This window comes from Capsicum annuum, chromosome 11 (assembly GCF_002878395.1).
Source record: "Capsicum annuum cultivar UCD-10X-F1 chromosome 11, UCD10Xv1.1, whole genome shotgun sequence".
NCBI classification, from domain to species: domain Eukaryota; kingdom Viridiplantae; phylum Streptophyta; class Magnoliopsida; order Solanales; family Solanaceae; genus Capsicum; species Capsicum annuum.
Window position 1 is genome coordinate 70,355,210 of NC_061121.1, and position 14,507 is coordinate 70,369,716.

The following is a 14,507-nucleotide window of genomic DNA, read 5'->3' on the forward strand; positions in this document are numbered from 1 at the left end:
CAAATAAATATCCTACAGTAAAAAAAGCATCCATAAATACCTCCAACGTGTCTTCAACCATATCTGATAATATCGACATCATGCATCGCTGAAATATGGCAGGTGAATTACACAAGCTGAAGGGCATTCTCTTAAATAAAAATGTTCTATATGTACATTTGAAAGTTGTCTTCTCCTAATCTTTAAGTGAAATAGAAATCTAGTTATAACTAGAATATCCATCTAAGAAATAGTACCAACCACTTCCCGCTAGACGATCAAGCATCTGATCAATGAATGGCATTGGGAAGTGGTCTTTTAATGTTCACGAGTTAAGTTTTCTATAATCCATACACACCCTCCACCCAGTAACAGGCTTGAGTGAGATCAACTCGTTCTCCTTGTTAGCCAGCACTTTTATGCCTCCTTTCTTGGGCACGCACTGAACAGGACTTACCCACTTACTATTAGAGATGAGGTATAATACTCTTGCATCTAAACACTTGATAATTTCTTTATTTACCACCTGTTGCATAGGTGAGTTAAGACAGTGATTATGGCTCAACAGTCAGGACAGAATCTCCTCTAGCTGGATTTTATGTATGCATATACTAGGAGGAATGCCGATAATTTCTTCAATCGTCCAACCAATAGCCCTCTTATATCTCTTAAGAACATAAATGAGGGCTTCCACCTGTTGTTCTCCTAATTCAGCCACAATAATAATAGGTAGTGTATTTTCGGTGCCCAGTAACAAATACCTCAAATGAGCAGGCAATTTTTTCTACTACAAAATGGGTGGCTCTTCAATAGACGGCTTGGCTGGTGGACTGGGATGATTTTTCAAGTATAAATCCAGCTTCTTGGGTGCATAAGAATAATACCCCATGCCTATCAAGGTAAACACAGTCTCTTCATAATCATCAATATCGTCTTGATCAAAATTCATTAATACAGTAGCTAAAGTCTTCACAAAAAATTTTTTTTCTATAGGTACTTCCTGCTCCTCTTCATAATAAACATGCAAAATAGAAAACACGCTCATATCTTTATGTTATTTCATGGTCTTCATTATTTATCCTAAATAGTAGCTTATTTGCCTTTAGATCAATAAGTATACTCCAAGTTGTGAGTAAAGGTCTACCCAAGATTATGGGCACCTCAAAGTCCACCTCAAAATCGAGAATGAAAAATTAGGTGTAAATATGAAATTGGTCACCTTCACTAATAGTCATATAAAATCCCCACAGTCTACTTCACAGACCTATATGCCATAACTAATCTCATGTTCGTGTGAGTTGGATCCCCTAAACCCAGTTTCATATACACAGCAAGCGGCATCAAATTTATGCTAGCTCCAAACTCACATAGAGCTTTTGTGAACTCAAGAGGCCCAATAGTGCATGGGATAGTAGATGCTTCCGAGTATGCCTACTTCTACACCAATGTCCTTGTGGAAATAGCATCATAATGATGGATATTGTCCACCGTCTCATAAATAACTATCTGCTTCTTCGTAACAAGGTCTTTGTTGAACTTTGCGTATCCAAGCATTTGCTCCAATGCCTCCTCCAATGGAAATTTGTTTGTCAATTGCTTAAGCATGGCCATAAAATTGCCAAACTTTGTGTCATCGGCCTTCCTTTTCAACTGATGGTGAAATAGAGAAGGTGGTTTTAGGAGTGTAGTAAACACCCTTTTGGTCTTCTTTTCCTTGCTCATCTCCAATCATCAGCCTACTGATGGTTGGGTGGTGTATTATCAATAACTTCATCCAATTTCTTAGACTCCACTGGATATGTTCCTTTAAGCTCAATATCTTCTGCAATCATAGCATTGCCCCACCTACAGGCCTGGTAAAACCTTACTACTCCTTGAGGTAATTTCTATGTAGAAGCCATCATTTTGAGGATTCTAAAATATATCACTTGACAAAGTTCCTCTCTTTCTTTAATTAAATACTACTGAGAGTTAGCTCATTTGTTGCTCCAAGTGTTTGATACAAGTAGAGTGTGAGCTTACCAACTGACTCATGGAAGACAAATCATACTTCATTGTAGTCACCCCAGAGTTGGTAGTCTCAACTCTCTTTAATAATTTCTCCATCATATCCTCCATAGGCATCTTGCCAAAGCTAGTTGCAGCATTATCTCTACTTCCAGGAGGTACATATAGTCCACTTCTATTAGTTTTTCTCTTATAGTTCCCTTGATCTAGTCTATCCTTGTAATAGTTTTATCGTAATAGTTCTGACCTTGATTTCCTTGTCTATTGCCTCAAAAACCCTCCTGATTATTTAGATAGTACGCCTCTTTTTTTGAGTCAAAATCAGCTCTTCCCTGCGATGCAACAGGATTCACCTTCTCCATTTTTCCAGACAATAGATGCTTACTCAACAAATCCATCTATATTTTTAAATGTGCCATATCCTGGCCATGTTCTTCCTCTTTTTTTCGTTGTTCTGTAGTCATGCTACAAGACACAGTAGGGCTTGCTACCATAGAATCCCTGGCATGCCAAGCTCTACTCTATTTTATCATCCGATCAAGCATCTTCGAGGCCTCTAGAAAAGTAAGGTTAACAAATGACCTCTACAGTATTATCCATGAGTGGCTTTGTAATAGATTTCAATACCTAAGAAAGAGTCTCCATCAAATAAATATTCATCATGTTATGGTTTAGGCATTGTATTAGCTTCTTTTTAAACCTCCCCCAGCTTTCATGAAGTGCTTTACTGGGAAGCTATTGGAAGTTACTGATTTCATCCCTCAACTGTACCCTTCGGGAGGGTAGAAAGAACCTTTTTAGGAAACCCTCTTTCAACTACCTCTAATTGGTTATAGAGTCAAGAGTAATTAATTTAACCATAGCTTCGTCTCTCCAGACAGAGACAATAGAAACAAACATAGACGAATAGCATTCTAACCCATTCCTGGATAATCAAAAGACTCGCAAATGGCAACAAAATTCACCAAATGCATGTTTGGATCATCTCTAGGAAGACCACCGAACAACCTCTTAAGATGAAGGTATTGAATCATTATACTGGTAATGCTGAATTTAGCTCCTGGTGCTAAAGGTAGAGGAATAATAGCTCCAATTGCACCCACACCATCTAGTCCATCTTCATTGTCATTCAGATCAAACTACACTGGTTGACGCTCTTGCCTTGCCCTAAAGGGGCAATTTATGTTTACATTATGATTCACTGGTGCATCCATATTATCTACAGGCCTTGGGTTAACAGGATCAAACAAGTCGTCATCTCCTAAATCATCATCATCAGAATTTGAATGACGTGCCTGCTGGCTATCATTCTGCTAATTTAGTTAAGATCTAGCCAGAGCAGCTAGTCTTTTAACATCTTTGGGATACAACATTCTGTCAGTTAACTGCAGTTCCATATATATTGGTAATAATGGAGCACCCGATCTCTGTGTACTTGGCCTACACAATAACTCCTCTGCATAGAACAAAAATAACAAATGAAAGTAAAATTTGGGAAACTTGACCAAAGGTCAATTAGAAACACAAATATTACAGTAGAGAGTAGTGTGTGGGTGCAGAGTAGCACTGAATCATCTCTAGTTTCCAAGGTGAAGGAAAAGCAGGATGGAGATCCCAGCCTAGTTAAGTTGAAATAATAAATCAGAGATTAGAAAGTGGAGGTTTTCTACCAAGTGGAAGATGGTGTGTTGCGTTGTCAGGATATATTATGTGTGCCAGGTGTAGATGACTTGAGGCAACGAATTCTTCTAGAAGCGCATGGTTCCCGTTACTCTATTTATTAGGGGCCACTAAGATGTACCATTATTTGTGGGAGATATTTGGTGTATTAGGATAAAGAGGGATATTCCAGAGTTTATTGCTAACTATTTTACATGTCATCATGTTAAGATTGAGCATCAAAAACCTGGTGGGTCCGTATAGGAGTTCAGAATTCCCACTAGGAAGTGGGAAGAAGTGAACATAAATTTTATGATAGGCTTGCCTTATACCCATCATCTGCATGATTCTATTTGGGTTATCATAGACAAGATGACCAAATTATCACATTTCTTGCCAATCCATACTCTTATTTTGCCGAGGATTATGCCAAACTCTATATCATAGAGTCGGTCAGGTTACACGAAGTCTCATTGTCTATCATATTTGATAGAGGTACCCTACTTACCTCAGATTTTTGGAAAGTATTCCTAAAGGGTATTGGTACCCAAGTCCATCTCAGTACAACCTTCCACCGTCAGACAGATGATCAAATAAAAAGGATTATTCAGACTCTTCAGGATATGCTGAGAGCATACACAATTGATTTTAAGGGTAGTTGGGATGACTAGTTGATTTTTATTGAATTCCTATACAATAACAAATATAATTCCAGTATCTATATGGCTTCGTTTGAGGCTCTCTATAGTAGGAGATGTAGATCTCTAATTGGTTGGTTTGAAGTTGGTGAGTCCATAGTAGTAGGGCCTAACTTGGTGTTTGATGTATTAGAGAAGGCTCAATTGATCAATGAAAGGCTTAGGGAAACCTAGAGCTAACAGGAATCATATGCAGATTGGAGAAGAAAGGATCTTGAGTTTTTGGTCGGTGATCTTGTGTACCTAAAAGTCTTTCCCATGAATGCAGTGAAGAGATTCGGCAATAAAGTTAAACTCAGTCCCCAATATGTTGGTCCCTTCAGAATTCTTAGTTATTTTGGAAAGGTATCTTATGAGCTTGAGTTGCCTTCAGATCTAGACTCAGTACACCCAGTGCTCCATGTCTTATTGTTGAAAAAGTATATTGGTGACCCAGTTGTAGTTATTCCCTTAGAAAGTGTAGATATTAAGAATAGTCTTTCCTTTGAGGAAGTCCCAGTTGAAATTCTTGATCATCAAGTTCGTAGACTAAGGAACAAAGAAGTTCCACTAGTCAAAGTACTTTGGCGGAATTAGTCCGTTGAGGGAGCCACTTGGGAAGCATAGGTAGATATACGGACCAAGTACCCTAAACTTTACTCTAAGAATCTAGATTTAGTATAAGGTACTAATCTTCTTAAGATTTCTCTCTATCAAGCATAGTTTCAGTTTCACATCATGTTCATGTCAGTAGTGCATTTACATATCAGTTAAGTCATGTAACCCATGCATAAGATATGTATGTTCAGTGTGTAAGCTCAGTCCAACAGTTTTCTTCAGCATAACTAGTTTCATTTAAGGATGAATGATTCTAAATGGGAGATATTGTAACACCCCGTATTTCCCTAGCATAATCTAAGTCCTTATACATGAGTATTCATATATAAAATTTTGGAAAAACTCATTACTTTTTCTTTTAGAGCCTACCATTGCGTAGGAAATTCAATTAGCTTTCCAATGCTATAAAATTCACCCAAATCCAATAACCGGTTAAGAAGTTATGGCGATTTTAAATTTTAGTCGTTAAACACCGTCATTTTAACTATTAGCGCATCGCGGAGATAGTCCAAATCACAATTTTCAATTTCTAGTATGACTCCATGATGTTGTCATATCACAGAGATGGTCCAAATGACAATTTACAATTTCTAGTGTGACTCCGCAATGTTGTCGCAGCGCGGTGTAGGCCAATTTCTAGTTTGGCAATTTCCATTGTGCCTCCGCGATGGTGCCGCATCATGGAGGTGGCCAAATTGGCACTTCAAAGGATTAATTTGATAGATCTACATTGCAGTATTTGTACAGGTCCCAATTGTCCCTTTTCCAGTGTCTTGGCGTGATGGTGGAGCATCACGCCAAGGCCAAAAATTGGGATCTTCAGTTCTCAGCTTCTATTTTTAAATTTGTTCAGGGCTATTTGGGTCTTTTTCCATGGCCCTAATTAACCTAAAACACGAAATTTAACCCCTAAACAGCCTAAGTAGTCATCATTATTTCAATTCCTCATACAATCAAAGATCCCCTTTTCATGAACAAGAAAACCTAGCTCATAAATTCAAGGCCAATCCTGAAGAACTCACCCAGAACTTCAAGAAATTCACTATCCCAGGTATGTTAGATATTCATCCGTGGATTCCTTTCATCCATGGAATCCAAATATCCTATTTTAATTCCCAAGTTATAATGTTTTAAATTATGATTTCATCCATGAATCTCCACGTAGTATCGATTTTATACCATGCTACCTTGGAATTATTATTATTATTTAATCCACCATGTTTTAACATTATTACTTATTGAATTAAACCATGAATTAATATTATTATGATAAATTCATGCTATTCCTACAAGCTCCATGACATTCCTATAATTGTTTTAAACCATGAACTACAAGTGTTTGATAAAATGCCTATATGAGTGATTTATTTAATAAAAGCCTTTATGTTTTGATCTCTAAGTTTTAGTGTCATTTTACTATTATTATTTTTAAATACTGGGGGTATTGAATACCCGAAATCCATAGATTTTTACTTAGTCTAGTGTTAGTACATCATAGAATTTTCTTATGAACATACTATGAGCATTATCAGAATAATCATTTAACAGTCAGATGAACTCAGAACAGTCTAGTATTTCAGTGTCTTTCAGTTGGGTGTAGGATTTAGCATCGAGCGAGTGTAGGGATGGAGGCATCTCTTTCAGATAGGCAGAGTCGTTAGTAGCAGTCCCTATACTCTAGAACTACGTATCCTGCATAGGGTATGAGAAGTCACCCGTTAGATTAGGCTTGACAATCTTGCAGGGGTCACCCGTCACTTCAGGCTTGACACCCTTAGTATTTTAGACATTATATCAGTTTAGTGGATCCACATAACCATCATTAGTACCCGTGGTAAAGTATCAACACTCTTCCAACTGAGGTTACAGGTTGGTCCTCAATTAGCTCAAATTAGGGAATGTCGGTTAGATGATTCCTCCTATAGTCTTAGATGTAGTCTTAGTTATAGTCCCAGTTCAGTTACACAGTCTTAGATTTATTTGACCAAAGCATACAGATAAAAGTATTTTGTCAGTATTTCTATTTAAAGATTGTACTTAGTCCATGTTATATGCTTGGTCAGGCATCCCTAGTGTCTACAAATTTTCCGGTATCTACAGTATTTACAGACTATCATGCATACTTGGTATTTATAGATTTTCCATATTTTCTACGGATTCCATGTTCTCTACTCTGTACTCAATGTTTTGCATGCATATTCAGTTAATTATTAGTTCCATTCATGAAACCATGCATATCATCCTACCTCATTTAGCATACCAATACATTCAAAGTACTAATCGCATTCCTTTCTTTTGCACTATGATGTATTATATCATAGGTGTTGGCGCTTAGTTCCTAGACCGCACTTAGACCTCACTCCTCAGGCTATCAGCAGAATAGTAACAGTGATGAGTCCTCATCATTCGAGGACATATTACTTCATATATCTATTTCAGTAGTTAGAAGAGTTAGGTGGGGGCCTGTCCCATCGACTCATATTTAGCCAGTTAGTTTTAGTGGCTTTTCAGACATTAGAGTTAGTTACTCAGTATTTAGATATCCAGTTGACATTTTATTTTATTAGTATTTAATCAAATTTAGTCAGTTTTTCTATAGATTCATATTCTAGTATTGATTCAGTAATAAAACCTTATGGAAATATCAGATGTTTTCCGCAATTATGATATTATTATTCAGTGCTCACAACAGGCACTAGCTAATGGGTTAGCATGTGGTCCCTCGGGACTATAAGCACTGTGTGATGACTAGAGGTTAGTCCCGGCTCATTACATAGACTTAATGTGATATTTTTTGTAGTAATGGTCACTCTACATATTTATGAAGAGAAAATCCGAAGTTGGTGAATATTGTAGACATTGCACAAAAAGGAGATTACAATCATCGTAATGCCTATAATCATAATAGGCAGAATTAGTCGAATGAATCTTGGAGCATTAATCAGGCCCAACCACAACAATTTTAACAACCTAAAGGTTTTTAGAACAATACCCAAGCCAAAAATTTAGAAGAATTTTGAAAAAGTTACTAGCCAACCAAGAAAAATAGTTGGAGAGATAAAGAATCAATTGATGTCTCAAGAAAATTTAGATACACCGATAGTCTAGTTTGATAAGGAAAGAAATATAAGACCTTAGTTAATCTTATTTGTGATACAGAGTAAAATCCAAAGCATGTTATGGAAATTACCATTGAGGAGTGGTAGAGATTTGATTGATGCATCTCTAAAGAATAATCATGATGTTCAAGTTGAGTTAATCACATATAAGTAGACCAAAAGGCAATTGGAAATCAGAGAATCTAAAAAAAAAAGGAAGAAGTCTAATTACTAGAATGTAAAGCAGGTTAAGCAATCTTAAAACAGACTACCGCCACAATTCCCTCAAGAGATTAAGAAAGTCAAAGAGGAGAATTGTTTTAAAATCTTCTTTGACACATTTAGAGCTTTTCACATTATCCTTCCTTTGTTAGATTCTTTGCAGGAGATTCCTAAGTATATTAAGTACCTGAAGGATGAGGTGACAAACAAAGGAGGTTTGGTAATACTGAGATTGTAGCACTGATGGAAGAGTGCAATTTTATAGTTATAAGCAAGATTACCCAAAAGGTTAAGGACCCTGGGAGTTTCACCCTCCATATAAAAATTGGTGAAAGTGATATTGTTTAAGCTCTAAGTGATTTAGGGGAAAGTATCAACTTGATGCACCTTGCTGTGCTTTAAACTTGATATTTTTGGAATATAAGGCTAACATTAGTTGTGCCATAGATGGAAAACAAAACTAGAATGGTCCCCTAAGAAATTATTTAGGATGTTATCATTAACATTTGTAGTTAAATTAATCCTACTACCTTGTTATTGAGGATGTAGACAATACGATAAATGTAGTCATTTTAGTTCTAGCTTAAGTGTCTTATTTCAAGTACTGATGTTAGAGTCTTCCTTGATTGTGAATAGTGTAAAGATTTTCTCATAGAATAACAAGGATTTAAATGTAGGGTAGTGATCATAGGTATACTGATACACCTTAGTGTCATTATGTATACGCGCATGATACACCAAATCTACAACTCCTCAAATAAAGTGTAAGTGGTCATTCTAAAATATACAACCCAATAAAGGTTGGGGTCGAATCCTATAGGGAATAATGTGCTATTTATGTTGGATGTATATAAATAGACTTTTAATCATAAGTTTCCATTGAAAGGGGAATTTTGTTAAAATAGTAATTTAGAGATTGCAGATTAGTGATGACCAGCATTTCTTTTTTTAACGAATTGACAAATGAGAGATAGTAAAATAGGGTTATGCGCCAAGGTGTATTAACTGTTTCTGGGTTAATGGTTATAGGAACTCATGACAACACTTGTGATTAAAGAGAAGTTACATAAAATTCCTATCTAAATGTTTCTCAACCTTCAAAGATGGATTCACTTTAATTGCTTCTAACTAAAAGTGATGACAATATATAAGGCCGTGAATTCTCCAAGAGATTAATCTAGTTAAGGAATCAATAAAAAATTTAGAGAATTAAAATTATAATATCTTGTCACTATTCTCTTTTCCAAACTATAACTTCTTTGTTCAAGAAAGATATTATTTTAGGACACACTGTCAAGTTTCCAACCAACAAATATCCATAAAATGAAGAGAATGTGATATAATCACAATGTCAATAAATATTCAGCATCCCAAAACTTAGAATTGAGGTTTTACCAAGGATCCCATAATCCTAGTTATGAAGATTCAGACACACATAATTAGAAAATAGATAAAAAAAAGAGTGATTTTATAAAATTGTAGGTTTAAGTTACAATCGAATGAAATTAGAATTCCCAATCCAACATACAAAGTTAAGGAATGTGTTCTTCATCTCTAAACTTGTTTCTCAGCCAACTTATGTTACAAAATTGCATAATAGTGAAAAAAATGCTTATTATAACCCTAAATTGCATAATTATAGGCTCCCCAAAAGTTGGAATTTAAAATAAAAACTTATGCTTCCTCATTAGCACCAACAATTTGACTTGCATTTTGATGGGACTGTAATGAATCGTTCGCTGAACCATGACTGACGTTTTAGTAATTGAATGCTTCATGGATATTAGTGACAATCTAGGAAACAGTACGTTACAAGTACAACAACCATTCTCTCTATCCTTCACCTACTCATTAATGTTCTTTTATTTTGGTTGACACCAATGATTGAGATAACAGCCCATTACAACTTTGATGATCTATAACTTTGGTCATCATCCGTCTCAAGGATTCTTACATTTTTCTTAATAACGATGGGTGGTCCGGCGATCCATCAGGATTTTGATGGTAAATCGATTAACCTGTCACACTGCCTTGATTCTTGAATTAAAGAACTTTTATGTTTCTAAGTCTTACTCCTAAAAGAAAGCACAAAACACATCAAATACCACTAACAGTAGCTAGAAAATAAATAGTTATCCCTTGTAGAAGATGAAAAATGTATCGTTAGAAAATGATACATTAACACCCTCAACTTTAGATAATTTCCTATCCTCAAGCAATTAACATGTACAATATAATATATGTATCCAGATCATAAAGGATTGAGCAACTATTGGAAATCTTGAGGACAAATAATTTAATATGCACACAAGTTTTGTAATCCTAACTCATATGAATCCATGCTTGGCACCATCTCTAGCTAAGTTACATGTATACATATACAACACAATATCCAAAGATTAGTAATCATATTACATGCCCTCAGTTCATAAGAAGTCCTTCTAACATTGATCGATTTAAAGAACTATTATTAAAATCTCGCACCCTCACAACAAATTTCAAACAAAGTATACACAATGCCATAGACTTTCCCTTATCATTGCATTAAGTAATACAGTTGGTTAGCAATGAACACTATAAGACTTACTTAGGCTTGTATTGAGGTCTTAGGTGCTAGTAAGATATCTTTTTATAATAGTGACTCAATCCTCCTTTCCATGATTGCTACTAAATAACTTTAGTGTTTACTTTATGATTCCCTCATTAGTGCCTAAAGCCTTTTTTTAAACACATATGTACATCTCCTATTAAATAGTTCCAACCACTTGATTCAACTTATTTTATTCGAACTCTTCACACTAGCCATCCTTAACTTATGGTAACGTGATAAGTTGAGGTGCACAATATCTACAAGGGACTAGGGCCAACAAATATGTATAATACCCAAAACTTTTCTTAACTTATCTTTCACTCGTTAACTCTCTATAGTAGCTACCCTCAACATAGGTAATTCACCAGAGATGAAGGGCACAATGTCCAATGAGAGACCAGGTCAAAAACAAGGATTTAACAATTGAGATGGGTGTGTTAAAGGTGCTAAATAAAAAGTTATTCACTTAAAAGAAGATAAAAAGAATATAAAAATAACTATATTTTTTGTTAGGATTTTATGGCTAAGTGGACTCATTTAAAATATGGTATGTGATCCGATCCTATATAACCAACTATGTTATAAAAAGTATAACATGAAATTAGAAACAACACAAAAACAAGGACAACACTAAAAATAAAGAAACAAGATAGAAAATAAAAGGATAGTTAGATTGACAATGAGATAAATAGAGTACAACCTTAGGGTATATCAAACCCGACGACCTTCCTATTGAAATATCACAAGAACCAACCTCAACGACCTCACGAGAATGGACTCGAGCAACCCATGTTTCTTACATTGAATGTAACTCCCAACAAGTTACCACTAAACACTCTCAAGTGTATTTCAAATCATCATTAATCAACTACCTAAAAATAAAACAAAACTAGCTACTTATAGCCATAGGTTATTTGTTACACAATGGACCCAAAAAGCTATTAGGCCCAAAATTAATGCAAAGCCCAAAACATTAGAATGGACGCCCATACTCTCTCAAAGCCCAAGCTATCATCAAAATATAGTGTCGTCCATTCCTTTCTTTGAGGATATCACCAAATATAGCTTCTTTCCAAGCCATCCTCCATTCATGTATTTGACATCATAGAACAACCAAGTCTTGAATTCATAGATATGATCCCTGAAGCATCAATCCCAAAGAAGTGGAGCCCATTGATCTTGTATCATCCTCCCTTTGTTGAAGAGGATTCGTGCTCTAATCCAACTCCTTTCTCAACTTTCCATTGAACCTTTCAAATTTAGAATTCCTAGGTAAGAATTCCATTAGTGTTTTAAGTTTATTTTCATATGGAATTCTCCTTGAATCCTCCTTCAAAATTATTTGTTCATGAACCTACACAAACAAATAGTTATGCTAGGTAAAATGCTAGCATCTTGGTTAGAGAGGGACAAAGGTTCCATTATGGAATTGTTATTTTAAATTTGGATTTTGGTTGGCTGAACAATACCTTTTGGAACTTGGTTTGTAGTGGGTTTGGTAGAGGGAACATGTTCTTGAGGTGGAATAGGATGTGGTCTTTTGTAATGGGGTGTTTGTTAGTGGAATTGTGGTGGTTAGGGAACATTTGGTGGGGTTTGGGTTGCAAGACATGTCACCTTTCCCATGTTTCCTTTCAAGCGTGACCAGTCTTTCTTCCAACTATGCAATTTTTGTTGCCAAACCATGATGGCTTCCCATACGGTTTTTAATGCTGCACCACCTATAGTTCTTTAGCACAATTCAGAAAAGGGATGAAAAAATAATTGATAATTTTTTGGAGGTTATATACTTAACTCTACAAAGAAAGACACAAAAAAAGAACACAAAGAAATTGTGACACAAAAGAAGAACAAACAAGAACTAATTGAACAACTAAGAAAATTACGTTTTAGTTGTTAACTGGTTTCAAGAATTAAAGAAATAAAAGAAGGAATTAAGAGATAAAAGAAATGGTTTTAAACCTGATTTAGTTGATTTTTGAAGTTGATAAGGTGTTCAATAGAGTTTGATATGTGTTGGATATGTGTTAGGGTTGCGTAGACGCACCTTGAACGCATACCAAATGCGAGGTGGACTGTTTTGAGTTGGGGGAGCAGATTGGGCGCAGGTTGAGGGTAGGTTGGATGCATGAGGGTGTTATATTACTGGTTGGACATAATTTTTATGTGTGGAATCATCCCAAATGCAGGTACAAGTCAGTCCAAACGCAGGTTAGCCACCAGCTCACTTAAAGTACTATTTTTGTCCTCTTGTGGTCTCCCCTTGTCCGCTTCTTTGGAATATTTTGTTGGATCTTCAAAAAGGTTCTTGTACCAACACTTTTGTACACCTTTTTCTTCACATTTGAGTATCAAGAAACCAATTTTGAAAAGAATTCAAGATGAATATTTGAATCTTCCTCAAGAACACTCAAGAACACCAAGAACATCAAAACATTAAAATTTTCTATCTCTTAAACCGTTGATCGAGATGCGACAAAAATTTGAAACAAGGATATTTTCAACATTATAAACACATTCCAAGAATTAATTTCCTCATATTCTCAACAAAAATTCCATATTTTAATTTCACCTTAAGCCTTCAAAATTGAGCTTCTCAATAATGGTAAACCTTCTGATTGAGCTCAAATTCAAGGATTAGATTCTAATGTTGTTAGGGAACAAGAATATAACAAAAAACACAAGAAAACTCAATGAAACAGAAGTCTCAAAATTTGACCTATAGACAAAAACATGAATAATAATTTTTTTTTGGGATTTTTGATTTTCCAACAGAACGAGGCCTAAGACTAGAACTGTGGGAACGATTTTAATTTCGGCCATGATACCAAATGATACAAGGAGTATAACATGAAATTTCAAACAACACAAAAACAAGGACAACACTAAAAATAAAGAAATAGATAGATTATAAAGGGATAGATAGATTGACACAATGAGATAAGGAGAGGAAAACCTAAGGGTATATCAAACCCGAAGACCTTCCTATAAAAATATCACAAGAACCAATCTCTTATGAGGACCTCATGAGAATGAACTCGAGCAACCCACATTTCTCACATTCAAAAGTGACCCAAAGCCAAAAACTTTGGAATAGTCACCCATACTCTATCCCAATCTATCATCCAAATGTTGTATCGCTCATTCCTTTATTGGAGGATATCAACAAATATAGTTTTTTTTCAAGCTATCCTCCATTCACGTATTTGACCTCCTAGAACAACCAAGTCTTGAATCTGTAGATGTGATCCTTAAGGCACCGATCGAAAGGAGTGTATCCTATTGATCTTGTATCAAACTATCACTTAACACAATGAACAAAGAAAGTCTTAGTGGCATACATAGAATAGGAAATGCAAAATATTCTCTCACGCACATAGTAGTAAACTAGTACTCATGATTCTGATTTTCAGACGTGTTTAGCTTTAACACACTCACTCTACCTAGAGATTCTAATTCCAAGTACAGATCCACAATGGTTAGTCATAAAACACTATGCACATGATTACAAAATTTTGGAGGGTGGTCCTAGTATCACAAAATTCCAACAACTTTTCATTTATTCATTTTCTTTCAACACACATGAAATCTATCACTAGAGAAATAATAAAAACATATGTATAATCATATGAAAGAAATTTAAACAATACGATGAAA